General features: G+C 37.2%; 1 protein-coding gene across 2 annotated transcripts in view; it reads right to left on the minus strand.

Moving 5' to 3' along the window:
• Window positions 1-23,189, minus strand: part of LOC105508389 — a 178,969-nt gene that overhangs the window by 144,929 nt on the left and 10,851 nt on the right. For both annotated transcript variants that reach the window (XR_001001260.1, XR_001001261.1), the window contains exon 2: window positions 16,496-16,584. The gene's annotated coding sequence lies outside the window, so the exon portion shown is untranslated. The remainder of the gene's footprint in view (window positions 1-16,495; window positions 16,585-23,189) is intronic.

The raw sequence follows: 23,189 nt of genomic DNA on the forward strand, positions 1-23,189 counted from the left end.
TAGAGACGGGGTTTCACCATGTTAGAGGGTGGTCTCCATCTCCTGACCTCGTGACCCACCTGCCTCGGCCTCCCAAAGTGCTGGGATTACAGGCGTGAGCCACTGCACCCGGCCCATCAGTGACTTTTCTATTTTCCCCACCAGTTCTTGTCCGTTCTGTTGATTAGTAGGTAATCACGATGGAATATCTGCAAGTGCAAGTTTCCCCTCATCTATCTTCATCAACATTTTTTTTCTGATGGGGAACAACTTGCATATATACAGAAATTTAGCTTGGTTTAATATTACCAATGCTGAATATTCTCATCCAGGCATGTGAGATACCCATGCAGCTTTCCAAAATTATTTTATATGCTTCTGTGTTTTTTCTAGAATTTATGTTTTCATTTTTAACTTTTATAATTTCAACTTCTACTTTAGATTCAGGGGGTATACGTACAGGTTTGTTACATGGATATATGGCATGATGCTGTGGTTTGGGATACAAATGATCCCATCACCCAAGTGGTGAACATAGCACCCAATAGGTAGTTTTTCAGCCCTTGCCCTGCTCCCCCTCTACCCTCTTTAGTAGTCCCCAGTGTCTATTGTTACCATCTTTATGTTCATGAAACATATTTCTTAAAATGCGATGCTGCTGATCTGGGAGCACACTTGGAGAATCATGGCCAGTACTACAGTTCAGCAGTTCTGTCCTAGCTTTAGCTGGTTAGATGCCTGTTAGGCTGGACCGTACTTTATTATTTCTTCTGTCCCCAATTCTGTGTTTAGCATGTCATATGATCTCATTGAGTTGAACGAATAAATAAATAAATCTGAAAGTGCTTTGAAAAGGCTAAAAAGATTTACAGATATAAAATGCCATTAGTAAGGTAATGGGATTTGCAAAATTTGGGTATCGGGTAGACAGTTCTGTTTCCGAGGCATTTTGACAAGAGCTCTAAATGAAATGCCTGCAGTGAATTTGAATACATTGTGATTCAACTAAAGGGTTGCTGTACATTTTTCTGTTGTCATGGCATATCAAGGAAGTTGATGGATAAAGGGACATATTAATGAGAGTCTAAGTGACAATACGAAATGAAATCTACGGTCTCTAAGCGAGTTCTTTTCGAAGACATTGGGAAGGCATTTATTCCTATCATTGCTGATTATGAGGACCACTAAGCTTTTTTAAGAGGTGGATGAACTTGTACAGATCCTGCCTTTTTGACCATATGTATGTAAATATTGGGAAGAAAAGTGATGAGAGATCATTTGGGAAGTGTAAAAAGGGAGAAAATACGGATCTTGATTCTTGTAATAAAGTATAAAGTAATCTTTGATAAGTCTGTGCTGAAAAGGATAATGCATGATTCCACACATGCTAAGCATGCCTTCATTTAAACAGACTCAGAATGTTCCCCAGAGGGCTCCACCAGCCAGTGGAAAATAAATAAAATAAACAGCTACATCCCAAATAGGAGTTATATGTATGTCATAAATCCTGCCTTAGCAACAATAGCATTTGGCTCAAAGGATTACACTAGAATCTCTCAGCATCTCAGATGTACAGGGAGGAAATCCACGTAGAAACTCAATACCTGAGCATAAAGCAATTGGAAGTTTAAAGAAAAAGCACACCATGAAGACTGGTTACTGCAAACTCTTATAGTCCCATATAAGCAAGAAACTATTCCATTTGAACAGCCCCTTTATAAAAAAACAGCAAAACTCTTTTTCTATTACTTTACTTTTTAATGCATCGCGTCTATCATGTGAGAATGTTTGGCAGCTCTAACTAAACTCAAGAGGTCTGGAAAAAGATAATACTAGTAATAATAATTTAGGTTATAAAAGGCAGTAACATTGCATTTGAAATGTGTATCTTCACATTAAAAAGAAAATAAGTTTTCTAACCTTAATTTTGCACATAAAATATCTGTCTATGGTTAAATGTTCCTCAAAACCTTTTCCAGATTGTTAAAGAAGTCATCATGCTGTAACTTGAGCTATTTAATCTCATTTATTTTCTCTTTATGTGGCAGCCACTAGCTGTTCCTACTTTCTCATTACCAGACCTTTCACAATTATTGCCAGAAAGCATATCCATTTCACTGCTCTGTTGTAATTTTGCTACTTCTTCCTTTATTATACTGCTTGATCTCATTCTTATTCTTGTAGAATTCAGATAGTTAATCTGTATCTTTTAGGTAGCCTGTTAACCTACAGATGACATTTTTCTCCCAATTCCATCTATACTTCAATGCCTATGCATTTAGGCCCCCAAATGCCATCTCTTGCTCACTAAAAATCCTATACTTGTCACTTCTACAATAATTTAATCCCAAAGTATCCTAATTAATGGATTTTCTATATTTTCTCACATATTTTTCAAAAGCCAAGTCTCAAATTGTAAGTTCCTGGCATGAAAAGATATTAAAAACCTAGCGTCAACTGAATTTAAAAAGTCCATAAGCCGTTAAAGGATTATGGAGCATGTTACCTTATTTTTATTAAAAGAAAAGAAAGGAAAACGTGCACAGAAACACAACACTAAAGAAATGTATCGGCCAGGTGCGGTGGCTCACTCCTGTAATCCCATCACTTTGGGAGGCAGAGGAAGGCGGATAAGCTGAGGTCAGGAGGTCGAGACCAACCTGGCCCTCATGGGGAAACCCTGTTCTACTAAAAATATAAAAATTAGCCAGGCGTATGGCACATACCTGTTGTCCCAGCTACTCCGAGACTGAGACAGAAGAACTTGAACCCTAGGAGGCAGAGGTTGCAGTGAGCCGAGATAATGCCACTACACTCTCACCTGGACGACAGTGAAAGACTCTGCCTCAAAAAAGGAAAAAAAAAAAAAATCAATTCATTCACTGATTATCTCTTAGAAGTGAGATTTTAGAGAATTTTCAATTTTTATATACCTTATTGCTATACTTTTTCTCTACTTGTCAGTGTGCACTAGTTTTATTATAAGAAAAAAGACGTTTTTCTATTGACAAAAAAAGTGCTTTAACGACAGTAAATCCATATAACATATATGTCATATGTATTTAATGGTTGTAAACATTTAGCACAGATCATGTGTAAGACATAAGAGTAACAGAAGAAAATGAAATATAGGATTCAAAACTTAAGGTGCTTGGGATTAATCTAGACAATGCAATAAATAATTCAAAACGACATTAAACCCTACTTGTTTATTTACTTTAAAAAATCGAGAGTTTTTTATACTCAGTACCAGGAACTCTTCTTGGCATGGAGACACCCCATGAACCCCATCAACTATTTTTCAGCCAACATCCTAGTGGAAGAGAAAAACTGCCTGCCAACAAATAAGCAAGTTACCCAGCAATGATAAGTGTAATGGATGGACATGATGAAGTGTAAGAGGAGAGACGGTGACAGAGAAGTGATATTCGAGTTAGGGTTTTCATGGCATGTCCAGAATTGGTGGGTTCTTGGTCTCGCTGACTTCAAGAATGAAGCCGCTGACCCTCACAGTGTGTGTTACAGTTCATAAAGGCAGCGGGGATGCAAAGAGTTAGCAGTAGCAAGATTAATTGTAAAACAGCAAAAGAACAAAGCTTCCATAGCACAGACAGGGACCTGAGTGGGTTGCCGCTGGCTAGCTTGGGCAGCCTGCTTTTATTCTCTTATCTGGCCCCACTCACATCCTGTTGATTGGTCCATTTTACAGAGAGCTGATTGGTCCGTTTTGACAGAGTACTGATGCAATCCCTGAGCTAGACACAGAGTGCTGATTGGTGCATTTACAATCCTCTAGCTAGACATAAAAGTTCTCCAAGTCCCCACTAGATTAGCTAGACACAGAGCACTGATTCGTGCCTTTACAATCCTTTAGCTAGACAGAGTGCTGGACAGAAAAGTTATCCAAGTCCCCGCTAAGTTAGCTAGACACAGAGTACTGATTGGTGTATTTACAAGCCCTGAGCTAGACACAGAATGCTGATTGGTGCGTTTACAATCCTTTAGCTAGACACAGTGTGCTAGACAGAAAAGTTCTCCAAGTCCCCAGGATCCCAGCTGGCTTCACCTAGTAGATCCCACACAGGGGATGTAGGAGTAGTGCACTTGCACTCCTCAGCCCTTGGGCAGTCGATGGGACCAGGCGCCGTGGAGCAGGGGGCGGTGCCTGTCCAGAAGGCTCAGGACCCCGGGAGCCCACTGCGGAGGGGGACTCCCACAGCGGGGGCTCGGACACGGCGGGCTGCAGGTCCCGAGCCCTGCCCCGCCGGGAGGCAACTGAGGCCTGGCAGGAATTCAAGCGCAGCTCTGGCAGGCTAGCACTGCTGGGGGACCTGGGGCACCCTGGCCCGGGTGCTGGCCCCGGTGCTAAGCCCCTCACTGCCCCAGGGCGGCGGCGCGGGCCAGGGCGGCTCAGAGTGCAGAGCCCGCCCAGCCGACGCCCACCCGGAACTCGCGCTGGTCCGCGAGCGCCCCAGTTGCCGCCTGCGCCTCTCCCTGCGCACCTCTTCGCAAGCAGAGGGAGCCGGCTCCGGCCTCGGCCATCCCAGAGACTGGCTCCCACAGTGCGGTGGCTGGCTGAAGGGCCCTTCAAGTGCTGCCAGAGTGGACGCTGAGGCCCAGGAGGCACCGAGAGCGAGGGCTACTAGCACGTTGTCACCTCTCAATGGGAGGATTCTCCAAGAAGGTGAGATTTTTGCAGAGGGGTATGTGACGTGAGAGAGCAGCCAGGTGGTGTGTCAGGGAACAGCAGAGGAAGACACCAGTGCAAAGGCCCTGAGGCTGAACATGTGAGTGGCATTCAAAGTACCCCAGAACCCGTGTGGCTGCAGGACAGACAAAAATCAAGAGGTGATGTGGTGGGAAATGATGTCAGAGAGATGAATTGAAGTGGGAGACACATCATGTAGGGCCTTATGGGTCCAGGGAAGAATTTTGAATCTTATAACAATTATTACCAGAATCTATAGGAAGGTTTAGGGAAACAGAATGAAATGAAATCTTATTATAAAAGAATCATTATTCTGGTTCTCCTACAAAGAGTATTGTTGGAGAATAAGAAGTGAGAAAGGTAACCCGATTGTTGAGAGATGATAGTTTAGGTAAGTATTTGGTAAACTATGGCACGTGAGCAAAATCTAGCTCATTACTTGAGAGCTTAGAATGATTTTTTACATTTTGTAATGGTTCCCCTATAAATGGTTATAGAAGTACCTACATAATAATTCTGATGTAGCCTCTTGGCTGGCAAAGCTTAACTGTTTACTGTCTAACTTTTAAAGAAAAGGTCTGTCAACCTCTGGCCTAGGCAATGATGTTAGACCTTAGGCCCCTGCTGTTTATCATTTATTATTCCTTCATGCAACTTTTTATTCTGGAGAAGAAAGAGAGAGAAATGATGATTGCCAGTCGGAATGAAGGACAAAACAAGAAAAAGAAACATATAGTTGGATTCAGGATATATTTTAAAGGCCACAAGATTTGATTAGGGATCAGACACAGTGTGTGAAAAAGAGGAGTCAAAAATGACTCCAGGAGTTTTTGTCTGAGCAACTGAGTGGATGATGGAGCCCATTACTGAGCTGGTGATGAATGGGAAGGAAAAAGTTGGGCCAGGGTAGGGGGAAATGAGGTTATGTTGTTTTGGACATGGTAATTTCAGGATTCCTAATAGCTTTCCAAATAGAGATGTCTAACGACTGTAAAAAATGCGTTGTCGATAACATGTAATAAAGAATTTCAGAAGATGGCTATGGATTTAGGGTCTGGTATAGGGTGAAGTTCTCATATTAATTATACTAGTAATCATAACAAAGATGATAATATTAATTATCATAATAATGTCCCAATCTATTTTAAGCACTGTGTGAGGTAGCTGTCAGACACCAGCAAGCACCCAGCAGACCTCCACCACAAGGAGCGTAACTGAGGAAGGGCCCCAGCTGCCTCGCTCTGCGATCTGTTACCCTCTTTGCACTAGGGCCAGGTCTCCCACAGACAACTCCCAGTGGAAGTGGGAGCATGGCAGGGATTTCAAGGCAGGAAGGACTCCTCTGATGGTTGATTATTGCTCCAGGACTCCCCTTCAGCCTTGCTGAAACTTCTTTATATTGCATGGCAATTCAGGACATTTGTACCCAATCTTCCTTTCCTCCTCGCTTTCCTTGGAGTCAGGCTTGCTTCCTGATGGCTCTGTTCTTATAGACTTCCGTAAGTCCCTTCCATTGTCCTTCACATGGACATTTCCCCTAGGTAAACTCTTACAAATTTAATCCCATTTTCATATCCACTTCAGATACCCAAATGAAACACAGCAGCTGAACTACAATGTCTCACTAAATCCCACTTAAGACCATTAAAGCATCTCTCTAAAAATAGTTGTTTTGTTATTCTTATATCACAAATCAGGAAACTAAGGATTGGAAATGTTAAGTGGTTATCATAGTTTTCAGCCTTTATTTAACAAGTTATTATTAAATGCCTACTATTGTCAAAATCAGGTGATAGGACTGAATCAAGACAACTATGTGGCTTTCTAACTCTAAAGTGTGTATGTCAACCAATACATTGCAGTAGTGGTTCTCAACCTGAGGCAATTTTTTCAGAGAATATTTACTTAATAATGTCTGGAGACAATGCCGGATGTTATAACGGGTTGGAACGTGCTGCTGGCATCTACTGGGTAGAGATCAAGGATGCTGCTAAATATCCTGCAAAGCAAAACAAAACCCCAACAACCAGGGAGTATCCAGCATCAAATATCAGTAGTGCAGAGGCCAGGAAACACTGCATTACAGCAATAAAATTTCACTGAACTAGAAAAGGAGGCAGATTCCCAGATATAAATAAGTAACAGAAGAATCAGGACCATCAGGTATAAAAGTAAAAATAAATAAATATGGTTTCCAAGGGAGAGGAAGGGAAGATTCAGATATTCCTAAATAAGAAAGGAGTCAAAATCATTGCAATACATATTTATTAAATGCCTACTGTGGAAAAAAAAAAAAAAAAAAGCTCTCAAAATCTGAAAGGCCAGGGAGAATGGAAGTCAGGAAAAAGAGCTGGTTTGTACTAATGTTACAAAAACTGACTTTTTCTGAACAAATACAATTTCAGCATTACCTAAAAAATTGAAAACAAAAATAAAAGGCATGCATGTATGCAATATGTACAGACACACATGCACATGTACATACATATATTGTATGTGCTTAATTATATTCCAGGCATCTATGCTGAGCACTTTTGACACATCTATGTTATTTCTGCCCTCACTTTAAATTTCAGAAAACTGAGGCTTAGATCTAAAAAGCAGTTGAATTCCAGTAGAACCTAGAGCCAGAACCCAGAACCCTGTGCTCTAAAACTCTATTCTAGAATGCCTGTGAACAATGGAAATAAGTGAATTGTTTAGTAAAAACATTCTTCAAATTTTAAGAGAGTTGATACTAATAATTTGGTACACAATCCTAGGAAGCTTTTGTATGTGAATGCAGAGTTGAATGAACACAAACAAACAGAAAACTCCCAGCAATTTTACTTCTTTTGGCAGGTATGTGTGTTGTATTGTATGTATATATATTACATATAAATAATAATATGCTATGATTTGAGACATGGTGCAAAGTATGGGAAGTAATATTATGCCAACAAAATTTACTTTGTTGTGACCCAAAGAGATCCATACTGGGGAGTACAAATTGACAATTATTCTCATTTCCATTTGCAGATATCAATTGGTTAATAATTTCACGTTTAATCTATTACTTTTGCAAATAGATGCTTTTTTTAATTGAATCAATGCTAAAAGTTTTCATGAACATCACTTTCTACAGAAGATAGTTTCCCTAGAGGGTTCTAAAACTCTACTTTTTAGAACAATAAACAATGGCTTTGTCATTTCTTATAGTAGTGTTTATATAGTATTTCCATTGGAGAGTGAACATCATTGTCAGCAATACAAAAATTTGCAAGAAGTTTCCTAGAGAACTCATAAACCGTTTGACAAAAATCAGCGTCAAGTCAGGAGAGAAATGTTCTGGTCATTTCTTTTTAGGTGTGTTTCCTTTATTATACTAGATACTTAATTCCCTTGCATGAGTTTTTTTGGATGATATGCAGTTGGATTCCCATCCACATCCCTTAGAAGATATATTGCTTAGGACCATGCAGTTTAGACATATGTTATAATATTTTTTCAGATTATATTTTTTGTTCCAGAGAAGTAAAGAAATGAAGACCAGCAGGTTACATACAAGACAGAAAAGATCTGATGAAAATTCTACTATGGACTATTTATTTAGAAATAGGTTGGCTGGATAATGCTAATACTTATCACCATGGCTAAAATTTATTAAACACTCTCTCTGCTATGCATTTCAACATACATCACTAAGAGATTGGTACTAAATTTTCCATTTTAAATATACATAAAAAGATAATGATAAGGTTAAGTAACCTGTTCAGCTAGTAATTGGCGGAGCTAGATTACAAACCCAGGTGATCTTATTCCAGATCGGAAGATCTGGACGAAAAGAATTGGAAATGAGTCTGTCCTTTGTCTACTACAAGTCTCACTGAATATCATATGGGGATGATAAGTTAATAAACAAGTAGGCGAAATTATACTTATGTTGTGAACCATGTGTAATTAAGGATTCAGTAGACTGGACTGTCGCTTACATGATTAGAAATTTGAGGGAACAATTAGGTTTACTCCCTTGGGACTAAGGATCTTCCATTATAAAACAGAATGGACTAGATTATGTAATCTCTAAAGTACTTTGTTGCTTGCTCAAAAATACTCCAAAGGACTCTGGAGGCCAAGGTGGGAGGATTACTTGAGGCCAGGAGTTGGAAACCATGTCTCTGAAAACATTAGCTGGGCATGGTGGCTTGTGCATGTAGCCCCAGATTATGTAAACTCCAAAGTTCTTTCTTGCTAGCTCACAAAATATTTCAAAGGACTCAGGAGGCTGAGGCAGAAGGATTGCCTGAGCCCGGGGTTCAAGGCTTCAGTGAACTATGATTGTGCCAGTGCACTCCAGCCTAGGCATCAGAGCAAGGCCCTATCTCTGGAAAAAACAAACAAACAAACAAACAAAACATGCCAGAGCAAAATGTCTTAGTGTTCGATCATTCTTTACACCTGTTTTATTTATTTTTAATTTTTATTTTTTGTGGGTACATAGTAAGTGTTTATGTTTATGGGGTATATGGGATATTTCAATAAAGGCATACAATGTGTAAGAATCACATCAGGGTAAATGGGGTGTCCGTCACCTCAAGCATTTATCCTTTGTGTTTTAAACAATCCAGTTATACTCTTGTAGTTATTTTTAAATGTACAGTTACATTATTCTTTATGCCTGTTTAAGATGCATTCTGAATGCATAGGACTAAAGTCATTCTTTGATACAGCAGTGTGAAACAGGGACTATAAAGAGTTGCTCTTATAGATGGAATGTCCTTCTGTGTTCTCTGTTTAGAAGCACAGGAATAAAAATTTGGAATCTCTTCTGTTTGGATCTCACATGGTAGACCCAATGCCAAAAGGATAAATTAAATATTACTTAGTAGGGGGCAAGGACAATATAGATAATTTATTCTAGTACAAACAGTCTTTACTTCTTTTTCATGAAGTGGGCAAAGAGATGAGTGTCACAGAACATGAATGGGTACAGCTACCGCAAAAGGTCAGATTTATCTGTGAGAGAATCTTCCATGTGTTGGGCACCCATGGAGCCACATTTTTATAAATGGAACCATGCAAATTTAAAATAGTGAGCAACTTAAATATATCAAAATACTCTCACTTTATATATACCATTTGAATTTTAAAAATTCTCTCAAGCAAAAATATAGTTAGAATTTTAGAATTTTATCGTTTGAAAACTGGTGAGTCATGTCCACTGGAAGCTAGCTGGCTTTACCCTTCACGTGGTGAGCCCACTATAGCTGGTCAAAAGAAATAACCAGCAAAATTATGGAGACGGCAAAAAGATCAGTGGTTGCCAAGGGTTTAGGGGAGGAAGGGATGAATAGGTGGAGCACTGAGGAATTTTAGGGCAATGAAATTACTCTGTATAATACTACAACAGTGAATTTATGTCATTATACATTTGTCCAAACTCATAGAATGAATAACGCCAAGGGTGAACCCTAATATAAACTATGGACTCTGGTGATAATGATGTTATCAGCGTAGGTTTATTAATTGTAACAAAGGCACCACTCTGGGTGGCGGATGGGGAAGGGGGTGTTGATAGTGGAGGAGAGTATGCATGTGTACCAGCAGAGTATATATGGGAAATCTCTGTACCTTTATCTCAATTTTACTCTGAACCTAAAATTGTTCTAAAAAGTAAAGTCTTAAAAAATACCCATCTTGTTACCCCATGATTGGTTCTGATTTGTTTGACATTGCCCGACCACATCCCCCTTTCATAAAGTAACAGTCTTATGTCTCATTTAATCACAACAGGAGCCTCTGACCATGTCTAGGCATTTTGCTATAAATATAACATGACATTGTTTCCACATAACAGTAAAAATATTAGAATCTGTAAAGAAAAATGTGTTTGAACTTGTATAGGATGTCATGAAGTTTAAGTGTGTGTAGATATTAACAGGCAGAACTGTTTCTTTTGAGGCTTCAATGAAACCTTATTTAGCTTTCAAATAAGTACCTCAAAAGCCAAAAATCTTACAGATGAAAAATGAGCTACGATGTGGATTATTTTTTAGTCATAATGGTGAAGAAGCGTGTTCATGATCACATAAAAGTGTTGGTAAGAAAGAAATTCTGTAACAAAATTAATATATAGTTCAATCTATCAGAAACTATTCTTTGAAGGATGTCATTTATCAAAGTACAGATGCTGCTCTAAAAACTACATTGGCCTTTAAACATCACGAATTAAAAAGGAAGTAGAGCTTTAATTTGCCATTTTTTTATCTTCAATACTATTGACATCAAAAAAATCATTCAGAATGCTCATAAAAATTGCTTTCCATGTTTCTTATGACTAAAAAGATTTTTTCAGAAATGAATTAATCCTCATTCCCTGACACATTTGCCAGCGTTCTCAGATGAAAAGAAAAAAACATTATTATGCACCCTTCCTGAGAGAGCAGTAGAGGCAAGAACTGAGTGCAAAATTATTCATTTCTGCTTAAATCTTTCTTGAAATCTTTTCTGTGGCTGTGATGTGCAAGAAATAGGTGGAGAATTTTTATCTCCACCCCCTCAAGTAACATAAATCATCTGCTCCCCCTTTTACAAACATGAAAGAGGAAAACTGTCCATGATGATTTGCAGAGAGTAGGTGTGTGTGAGATCTGCTATTTCCATGGCTGGTTCAGAAGCTGATGTCACGATTACTTCCTACACAGCAGTATGGGAAACCACATTAGCAGCAGGAATCCCAGTTGGCGGAATTGCCAATTGTACCTGATAAATAGACAGTTATTTGGAGGAGGAATCCTCTGGACACCTTAGAGAAGTCAACGTTTCATTTAGAAATTGGAAGCTCCTAGAATGGGATGATGCATTTCAAAATCTTTAAGTACAGTGCGGTACAACAATAAATGTTGATTTTTATAATGTTTGTCATCATCATTATTACATTACTATAGCTGTATGCAAGTCTTTCAATAGACACATAAATGTTTGTCCAAAAGCAAGGGTTTTGGTGATCAGGAATGAAACTTAATATAAAAATTAAATTAAATTGAACTTCTTAGAAATTGCCTTGAGAAGACCTGGGGTAGGAAATAAGGAGTTGAAACTAGACTGGAAGATAATCTTGGATTCTGAGGGGACCCAAGGTGATTGGGAGCATGACTCTGGCAGAAAGTGTTTTTAACATTATGGCATTGAGACGTAAATGCCCACCTGAAATAGCTGATAATATGGGGACTGAAGTACTTGTGTTAGTGTGACAGCAGCAGGGTCACTGGATTGAACAACTCCAGGGGGCACCATTCATCCATTCCTTTATTCCAGGAAGTGTTATGGAATACAGAGTATTACACAGAAGCAGCAATTTGGAAAGACCATCTTGATAGATTCTTTATACAAACAGAACCCTGGTCTATAAAGGTACACATTGAGGTCAGTGTCACCCTGTCCATGCTCTCATCACACTTCTGTGTAGATATCTTCTCCCTTTTTGTATTGTGTTAAGGCATCAGAATGCATCTTCCAAGGTGCTAAGCTCTCTTTACCCCTGCAGAGGCTTATTGTTTCTCCTGAGAAACTTGGCTGGTTATCATGATGCAGCCAATTGATCTGTTGTAATAAAAAATGCCCACTAAATTCAGTTGCCAGGTTATCATTTATGTATTTCAGTTCCTGCTCCATGGTTCTCTTGGAGGTCCAGAACTGAGCAAGACCTGAACTTGGTAGTTACCGATGTTCCAAATACAGTGTCTTTCAAATTTTGTCTTGACTGAACATTCCTTTGTTCAAAAAAATACTTACAGAGATGTCCAGTAAATAAAACAGAGAAGCTGTGAATGCTGACTTTGGGAGCCTTTCCTGCTCATTGTCAACACCCACCTGTTGACTTCACTTGTTCCATAGCAGCCACTGCGGGAATTCCATTGATTCTCTAGAGCTCTTCCATACCCAGTGCTAATAACACTATTTAAATACTTAAATAAAATCTGTTTCATTGTCTTTAACTGAATTTCTGGGTGTCTATTACCAACATTATTTGGAAATGTTCCCTTCTCCACTCTAGAAATTAGCTGTGTTTCTAACTGGTAATTTAAAACTAGCACTCCATCTCTATCAACTTAGAAAATTAAATAAATTATTAAAAAAATAAAATTAGCCCTGCAACATTGATCTGTACCTATAGAGCTGTTTTATGCAGGAGTCCTTTGGTTGCAGAAAACCCAACTCATTCTGACCTAAAGGCATTCTGTTGACTTAGAGGTAGCTGTACATTGAAAGGCTTAAAGGTAGCACTGGATTCAAGCACAGTTTCCCTTCAGAGGGAAGAGAATATGTGAGATTCGATTTCTCTTTCTCACTATTTTCCTGTTATTCACCTCAATTTATCTGATCTTGGGTTTATTTATGGGCAGGCTTTCTTCATGTGATAGTCCCTGAGAAGTCTTTCCTGTGATTTTCTTTCCAAGTAACACCAACAGAATTTTTGGAACTATGATTCATTCAACCAGTTGTTTTTTAATTAATAGACTTTATTTTTAGAGCCCTTTTAGGTTTTTTGAAAAATTGAGCAGTGAATACTGACAGCTCCCAAAGATTCTCAACCCCTCCATACACAGTTTTCCCTATTAACATCTTGCACTGATGTGGTACATTCGTTACAACTGATGAACCAGTATTGATATAGCATGATAAACTAAAGTCCATAGTTTATATTAGAGCTCACCTTCTGTGCTGTAGAGTTTGTATGTGCTTTGACAAATATGTAATATCATTTATTCACCATTACAGTATCATACAGAATATTGTTCCAAAATTTCTGTGCTCCACCTATTCAGCATTTCCTCCCTCCTGCCAAAGTCCTGGCCACTAGTGATGTTTTTACTGTCTCTTGAGTTTTCCTTTTCCCTGAATGTCATATAGTTGGAATCATACAGTGTGTCATCTTTACAGATTGGCTTCTTTCACCTAGCAATAGGTACTTAAAGTTCTTTTCCGTGTGGCTTGAGGGCTTGCTTGCTTGTTTTTATCACTGTTATTACACTGGTATTATTTTGTTGCATGGATATACCACAGTTTGTTTTTTCATTTACCTATTGAAGGATATCCTGAATGCTTCCAAGTTTGGGCAATTATGAATAAAGTCACTGGAAATGCTTGTGTGCAGGTTTGTGTGGACATACGTTTTCAAATCGTTTGGAGAAGTACCAACAAGAGTAATTGCTGGATCATATGGTAATACTATGTTTAGCTTCTTAAGGATCTGCAAGACTGTCGCCAAAAATGGCCATACCTTTTTTCATTTCTACTTAAATGAATGAGTTGCTGTTACTTCACATCCTGGCCAGCACTTGTCCTTGTCAGTGTTTGGGATTGTACCGTTCTAATAAATGTGTAGTGGTATCTCATTGTTGTTTTAATTTGCAATACCCTATTGAGACTGGACTAGTTTCAGTTGGTGTCCATTCTTGAATCAAGCTCTGTAGTCTAGGGGATGGAATATAGTGATCAGTCAGATATGCATCTTGGGCTTTTTATTTAAGCCCAGGCAACAAGGATAGTTTGTGATTTACAGATAACAAATTCACAACTGAAAAGTGATTCACAGTTAAGAAAGACAATTGGATGCCATACTGATAATACATCAGCAATTCACAAGATAAATACGTAAACAAAACCTTCTGACAAAATGTAAATAGCAGAGTGTTCATATTTACATCATTCTCAGGTGAAAAACACATGATGTCTTTCAAGGGTCAAGGAAGGAGGTGGTGTACATATGAAGTATGGAAGTTGCAACAAGTGACAGTGGGAAGGCTGGGCTCAATTTCAACAGTTTTTTAAAAAGTAGAATAAAACCCATTTGTTTTCAATATTAATTCTTCATTGTACATATTGATTCATAAGTATGTATAACTTCTTTCTGTATAAAACATATCACACAGTGTAAATGAAATAAACAATCCGCTAGAGGTCTTTTACAGTTTAAATTAAGCTATTATTCAATGTAATTACTAGTCTGAACGTTTTGAAGTTTTTCAAAATAAGAACTATTGCGGTTGTTTATTCTACAAGATAGTTCATTGCACAGTTATGAATAATCAGCAACAACTCTGTGAGCTGATGATCGCAGGGTATATTTTAGTCGAGAACATATTTTTGGCAAGGAATACACAATGCCTATTAATTAAATCAAAGATATATTTTATATATGCTGATTCAATAAATGTTCTTTTCAAATGAATACGTTGGCCAAGTAATAGATGGTCACTCTAGATGCAATTGGTGAATTTGAATCTGACAGCAGGAAAGGAGGTATGGGTTAAATGCTCGTAAATATAGGCACAAATTAGTGATGTTACTCGGGGAGAGAAGAAGAGAGTTGGCGTAAACATTTCACAGTTTTATAACAGTATTTGTCCAATGATTGATTTAATCTTGTGATTGATCATTAGGAAAAGTGTAAACCATATGGCAACTGACATTTATAAATGTGCTTTTATCAGTCAGTTTTATCCATTGAGAACAGCAATTTAAAGATTCAACACTTTGTAAGTATATTAACACAGTATTCTGGAGAATGTATTGAGTAATAGTGTTGGAAAGATTCTGTGTAGAATCTTTATAGAATCATTAAAGAATAGTATTGGAAAATAATTTTAACTGGTGATAGACAATATTTACTTCATTCAGAAGCCTGTGTTTATTTCATCCAAAGTTCTGATAATGTCAGAAGTTACTGATTTCTGGAAATGCACTGGAAATATGTAGAAAATAAGAATAATTTACTTCATTCTTAGAGGATATGAATTTTAAATACCATGTGAAAAAACAGATCTGAGCTAAATCGAATGGCCACGAAGTCAATGGGTTTGCTAAAGAGAGGAAAATCCTGAATATTTACACAAATTTCATCAATCTCTGCCTTTGCTTTCTAATGTATAGAAATTAGAAAACAAAGGCAGAGATTGATGAAATTTGTATAAATATTTAGTTTTCTAATGTATTACATTTATAGAATTTTAGAAAGTAACTTATTTAGCCACCAATCCCACTAAAACTAGCAATAGTAGCTATAGTTTTAATCAGTTGACCTTTGTGTTTAAAATGAGGCAAATTATTTTTGCCACCATAGCAGCAAATATGAGACAAAGCACAACGTTCTCTGATTATAAATTGGAGAACTTGGTTAGAAGTTAATTCCTGTTTATCAGATGACTTAGGATATCATTTAACTATGATTTAAGCTATCATTTAACTGTCAACCTTTAATAATGTGATGACAAACTGCATTTTCACTTTGATAACAATTGCTGTTGTCATAATCATCTTCATCATCCACATTTGATTTCCATGATGCTTTAAAATAGTCAAGTGTCACACTGCCCAAGAGAAGTGTATCAAACATGGTGCCATATTTTGGTCAAAAATTGTTTTTGGGTCTGAATTTACAGAAGGAGAAATAAGAGAATTTGGATTGAAATAAATAGTTTTATAGAGGTAATCTATTAAACATGTATTAATATTCCAGAATGGTCATATGGATCATTATGTTTTCTGGAGATAGAGCACTTGAATGAAGGTATAAAAATATGGCTTAGTCATTAAATAATTTCCCAAAACCTACTTAATCACTCTGGGACTTGTCTCAGCCATAGAACTAAGAGAACAAAGTCAAACTTAAGTCAACACGAGATACTTAGCTTACGTAGCTACCATCTTTAAAAACATCTTTGAACTGTCTTAATGGAATATCACTTCACGTTTTTCTGACATCTTTAACAGTATTTTGGTTTCCAAAACAGTTGCGCACTCTCTACCCAACTCTTTCCACTCAACCTTGGGTTATGTAGCTTCCTGGCTTTTCATTCTTTATCTAGAATAAGATCAGAATTTTTTCCTGGGTGACTTATTTTAGTGGCTTCCACCTGTGAAAACAAACAAACACATACGAAAAGACATAGCAGATTTCATCTGAATATTCCTTTAGAATTTTGCCAATCATAAATGTTTGTAGAAAAGAGTGCTCTTAAAACTCTCCGTTAATATTTGCCCAAATTTGTTTATCCAGTTTTGTCCAGAAAGGAGGGAGTTGGTTATTTGAAGTGCAAATATAGGACTCAATATTTCATTTATTCAGAAGAGGGCACACTTGTGCTTTTAATAGCAGATGTATTCAGATTTGCTGGTATACAAAATTTATACATAAACTTGCCACAGATGACAGAACTACTTCTCATTACCATGGTTTTTTAAAAGGCTTAATCCTTCTTAAACAAGAAGAGTGACAGAATTCAATATGCAGTTTTCTTTTTAAAGAAGGTTTTGTTTTGTTTTTTTAAAGTTCCAGAGTCCTTTTAGGTTGAAAACTCTGCAATTTGTTCTAATAATTTTTCAGTGTGATTGAAACATGTCTATGATCATGGAAATAACATGTTTTTGACAGCTTCTAATACATTTTAGTTTGACCTCTGACGTTCAGCAATTTGATAGCCTTAAAAACATTTTCTCTGCTGGTTTTCATTAATAATGTGACATAATTTGTATGCCAAGATAACACTGACCCATTTGGAGAAAAAAGACTTATGCAATAAGGTATCTTTCTACCAGTGGACTTAATTGTTCTTAGCCATAATTGTTTCTCCCGGGGACACAAGATTGTCTTTGCATGTTTGTCTAAGGAATTTACTCTAAAACCTTTGAAAATCATAGCCAGCTTCCACTACTTTGGCCTCAGTGCTATTATGCTCTAGACAATTCAAGTATTTGGTCAAAACTGATAAAACCCAAATGATTTAAAATATACGGTAATAACTCTGATAAATACAGAGGATACGAGTAGATAGAATACATATAAAATTAAATTTGCTTTGAGGTATTGTTAAAAGCTTATATGGGTTGTAACCTGTCTGACAATATATATGACAATGGGGGATATCTTTACTATATAAAGCACTTTTACAAATGATAATGAATATTTGAGATAATTCAGTAGAAAATATGCAGAGGTAAAAGATGGTCATTTGACAGTTTCCAATATGGATGAATGGGAAATTACCATTATACTATATTCAGTGTATACAGGAAAACAGACCTAGTCCATATGGTTGAAGTAGTTCATATTTTTGTCCGTGTTCAACACTCATGTTGAATTGTAATTCCCAGTTTTGGAGATGGAGCCTGGTGGGAGGTGGTTGGATCATAGGGGTGGATTTCTCATGAAGAGTTTAGCACCATCCCCTTGGTGCTGTTCTCATGATGATTACTTCTCCTAAGACCTGTTTGTTTAAAAGTGTGTGGCACTGCCCCCGCCATTCTCTCTCACTCTGGCTCCCATTCTCACCATGTGATGAGCCTGCTCCTCATTTGCATTCTGCCATGATTAGAAACCTCCTGAGGTCTCCCCAGAAGCAGATGCTGCTATGCTTCTGATACATCCTGCAAAACTGTGAGCCAATTAAACTTCTTTACTTGTAATTTACCCAGTGTCTTATAGTTTCTTTAGAGCAATGCAAGGAGGTCCTAATACATTTTTTCAGTCTTCTGCCCTCACAAAGTTTTCAGGAGAGCAATGTTGATACAAATGTTAATGGATATTTCATTTTCAGATGATAATCATGCAATATGTATCACTGATTTCAGTGTACCCTTTGACTAAACATTCAACATCTTTCTCAAGGAAATGATCTGAGAAAGAGATAACTGTACAAAGATATTTCTTGCCATGATGCTTAATGTAGTGAGCAGTTGGTAACCACATAAGCATCAAGGAAAACTAATTAGTTAAATATTTTAAATGTTCTGTGGTAAAATCCTTTAAATGAGTACTTCATAACTATTAATACCACATAGAGAGCCTGCACCTATTGATTTTTTAAGTCTAAGTATGTTGGTAAATTGAAAAAGTAGGTTAACAGGAGATTATGGAGTAATTCCAATTTTATGAGGGAAGCATCATTCTACCCTCTACATCCATGAGATAAATTATTTAGCTTGCACATATAAATAAGAACATGAAATATTTGTCTCTCTTTGCCTTGCTAATTTCACTTAACATAATGTCCTCCAGTTCCACCCATGTTATTGCAAATGACAGGATTTTATTATTTACCGCAGAATAATATTACAATGTGTATATAGACCACATTTTCATTATCCATTCATCCACTGATGAACACTTAGGTTGATTCCATGTCTTCACTATTGTGACTAGTGCTACAGTGAACATGGGAGTGCTGATATTTCTTTGATGTACTGATTTTTCTTTCTTTTGGATATCTATCTCCTTTATTTGGGATCATATGATAGTTTTTAGTTTTTTGAGAAACCTCTATACTCTTTTGCATAGTGACTGTACTAAGTTACATTCCCACCAACAGTGTGCAAGCATTCCTCTTTCTCTGCACCCTTACTGGAATCCATTATTTTTTGTCTTTTTGATAAAAGATATTTTAACTGGGGTAAGATGATACCTCATTGTGGTTTTGAATTGCAGTTTTTAGATGATTATTGATGTTGGCAATTTGTGTGTCTTCTTTTGAGAAATGTCTATTGAGATCTTTAGCCCATTTTTAAATCAGATTATTTGTTGACTTTTTTTTTTTTCTATTGAGTTGTTTGAATTTCTTATATATTCTGGCTATTAACCCCTTCTCAGTTGAATAGTTTGCAAATATTTTCTCCCACTCTGTAGGTTGTATCCTTGCTTTGCTATGTGCTAACTAGCTTTTGTTGCATTACATTGGCCAAGCAAGTCACAAAACTAGTCCAAATACAACAGTCACGGTGGCTCACACCTGTTATCCCAGCACTTTGGGAGGCCAAGGCAGGTGGACCACCTGAGGTCAGGAGTTGGAGACCAGCCTGGCCAACATGGGGAAACCCCCGCCTCTGTTAAAAATACAAAAAAGTATCCAGGCATGGTGGCAGGTGCCTGTAATCCTGGCTTCTCTGGAGGCTGAGGCAGGAGAATGGCTTGAACCCGGGAGGCGGAGGATGTAGTGAGCCGAGATCACGCCATTGCACTCCAGCCTGGGCAAAAAGAGTGAGACCGTGTCTCAAAAACAAAACAAAAAGCAGTCAACAAAGGGATCTCACTTCTTGATGGAAGAAACTGCAATGTTACATTGCAGAGGGCAAAGGAAGGGGTAAAGAATAGGGGTCCTTTTTGTAGTCTGCTCCTCTAGTAAACAGCTAAATTCTGAGAAAACAGACTAAATATAGAAACTCAAATTGTGAATCCAACGCAGAGAAAAAGGCTGACTAAGTGAGTGAGTATCAAAAAAAAGACTAAGGTTTTCAAGTTCTTGAGGCATACTTGTGAGATTCCTATCTGAGGTCCTTCATTTTCTAACTACAGAAACTTAAATAATGCGTCAATATGAATAAAAATACCTTGTGTCCTTTAAAATGTGGGTAATAACTATGATTCCCTTCTTTTTGGTTGTGAGAATAAAGCAGGATTACTTTTTTAAAAGTTCTTCACAGAGGCTTCACATTGCAGGTGCTTCATGAGTGTCTAGAGTAATTCACTAACTTTATTAGGATTAACCTTGCTATAGTTATTAGTGAATCACATTGTACAAACTAATGAACTAGAAAATAGAATCAAAGAATCAACACAGTGGAAATAAGACTGAAGTTGAAGATATCTAGCCGGGATCATGGATTCTAGGTCTGTGCAACCTTAGGCAAGTCACAGTATTTCTCTAGACCTGTGTCGTTTCTAAGAAAATGATGCTTCTTCTTGGAGCTGAAATGTCATTCTGCTCTAAGAAAATTACAACCAAGAATGTTCCTTTCTCATTTTCATTTTCCAAATTGTATTTCCGCTTGCAAAACAATATTGTATTCTTGTGTCAGAGAGTTTTAGGGCAAACAAAGATGATCAAGTGAATATTTGAGTGTTTGGGAAAGGAGTGGACCAGAGTGAGGAGACCCAAAATTGTCACCCCAGTTGTTAAGTCGCTGAGAAGGACTCCACACATTTTGAATATTTCTGGTTATCAGGCCTGTCTGAAGTTATTCCAAATAATTTTTGTTTTCAGTTACAGCGATGTGTGACTAATTGTTAGTGTGCATTCTTAATGAGCATGTATCACATTTAAAAATAAAATATTACTTAAAAATACTACAAATAAAATTACACAACTTTGAAGCTGAGTTCTGTTAAGTAGCTGATTGTGTGAGTTATATAAGAACATGAGATATAACCTAATGTACTAATGCACCTTCTAGTATCTATCCTACACTGCTCTGGTTAGCACCAGTGGCTCCAAATGACAAGAAAGTGTCATGACATCAAACAGTAGGGCAGAATTCCACCAAAGAATACTGAACACTTTTATTAGGAAAATAGGAAAAGGAAGAAAAAAAGGAAATAGTGGCAGTTTCTTTGGACAAAATCTGGGTAAAAATTACTACCCTCAGGGTAGAAATTTTCTTAAATTGGGAAATCATACCTCAAGCTGAGAGCTTGGCATATTTGTTCACAAACCTATTAACTTCTCTATAGCTTCCCATTAAACATCACAAGTAGTTTATTCCCATATCATCTGGGCAGTGGGCCAAATTTTGCCTTGAATTTCTCATTCCTATATTTTCTTTGGCCGTTTTACTGATCTTCATGAACTTTCTTTTTTTCTTTTTTTTTTTTATTTGAGATGGAGTCTCACTCTGTCACCAATGCTGGAGTGCAGTGATGCGATCTCAGCTCACTGCAACCTCCATCTCCCAGGTTGAAGGGATTCTTCTGCCTCAACCTCCCAAGTAGCTGAAATTACAGGTGCATATCACTGTGCCCAGCTAAGTTTTGTATTTTTAGTAGAGACATCTTGACACTATAAGTGAAGAGGTCACCTCAAAATATACAGAGTCAAAAACAGGCTTCTGAGGAGGTAAATATGTTTTAAATAAGGAAATCTCCATTATAACTTTAAAAATGTCATTCATTCAGAAGGTAAATCAACAGGAAAATAGACCTTGAACAAGTCTCTTTTTCATGTCTATTTAAATAAGAATGCTGTTGAATTTGTGGTGCTAATAAAATAGTTTAAACCTTATAACATTATTTTCTGTATCCAAATAAGTGAAAATATTTTTTAATATAATTTAATATGGTTTATACTGAGTTAGCTCTGAGGATGCTAACACTCTCTAATACTTTTCCCCCAAATGTTGATATATTTGTATTTATTCTATATTAAACATTCAAATAGTGTTTTAAAATGATATCCATAGTGTCATCCAAAAACCCACCACATAATGTTTTAGTCTTTATTATAATTTCAGTTATGTCGAAGTTAAACATATGTGACTATAGCACTTTTTTTAGATTGTGGTTTACAAAAAAAAAATCATTCACCTATTGAATAATTCTATAGGTTTATATTGGCAAAATCCATGTTCTGCTCACTTGGGTCCAGCCCCCATTAAGCCTGTAGTCCAGTGGAAGAAGAGTTCAGTAAACTCTTAAAACTGAAAACTTAACATGCAGTGTAATAGTTCTATGCTGGGGTCAACATAGTGTATTACAATTGCATATTGCAGAGTCCTCTTATTTGAACTTAGAGGGTCGGAGAATTTCCAGGGAAGGTAACATGGAAGGTAATATCTGACAAATCAATAAAAATCAGCCAAAGAGATGGAACAGAATACTTCATCTCAGTAAGCATTATATACAAATGTATAGAGGCAATAAAAGAGTTGGCATTCTTTAAAGAAGTAAGAGTTCAATGAAACTAGAAGTTAGAATTCCTGAAAAGATGACACGGAGATTGGGAATAATAAATCTGGAGTGGTAAGCCGGGGTTTCATCATGGAAGTTCCTTTTTATCAAGTTAAAGAATTTGACCTTTCTCCTAAGAAGGTTGGAATTCTACAGAAATGTTTTAAATAAGAAAGCAGCCTGGTTAGGTTCACATTTCAAAAAAATCATTTCAGTGCGAATAAAGGATGATAGACAAATGAGAGCAGCAAAGATAGAGGCTGAGAAACTCATTTGGAGTCAGCTATAGTGGTTCCAGGTGACAGATACTATTGGCCTCAACTAGAATACCTGTAAATGGGGATGGAGACAAGTAGCTGGAATCATCATATTTTTAGAAGATTAAATTGAGAGGGCTTCAGATTGGATGTAAAGGAGGGTGAGGATCAAGGGTTAAGGAAGCTAACTAGATTTGTGAGATCTGTAACAGTGATGGTTGATTCCTAAACCGAACTAGGAAACACACTAAATATGGCAAGCGAAGATAATGAAATCATTTGGTGGCATAGTAAGGTTTTCCTTCTGTAAGATTTCAAGTGAGATGGCTAGCAGAAATTTGTGCATATGGATTATGAACAAAGTCCTTTTCAGGAACAAGATCTGAGCTAGAGATATAAACTTTGAGACTGTCAGCAAGCAGATGGTAATTAAACATATGGGAGTAGACCTCAGCAAATGTCAAAGAACAGAAATTATAACAAACTGTCTCTCAGACCACAGTGCAATCAAACTAGAACTCAGGACTAAGAAACTCAATCAAAACCGCTC

The sequence above is a fragment of the Colobus angolensis genome, unplaced genomic scaffold, assembly GCF_000951035.1.
Source record: "Colobus angolensis palliatus isolate OR3802 unplaced genomic scaffold, Cang.pa_1.0 Scaffold160, whole genome shotgun sequence".
Classification (NCBI taxonomy): Eukaryota; Metazoa; Chordata; class Mammalia; order Primates; family Cercopithecidae; genus Colobus; species Colobus angolensis.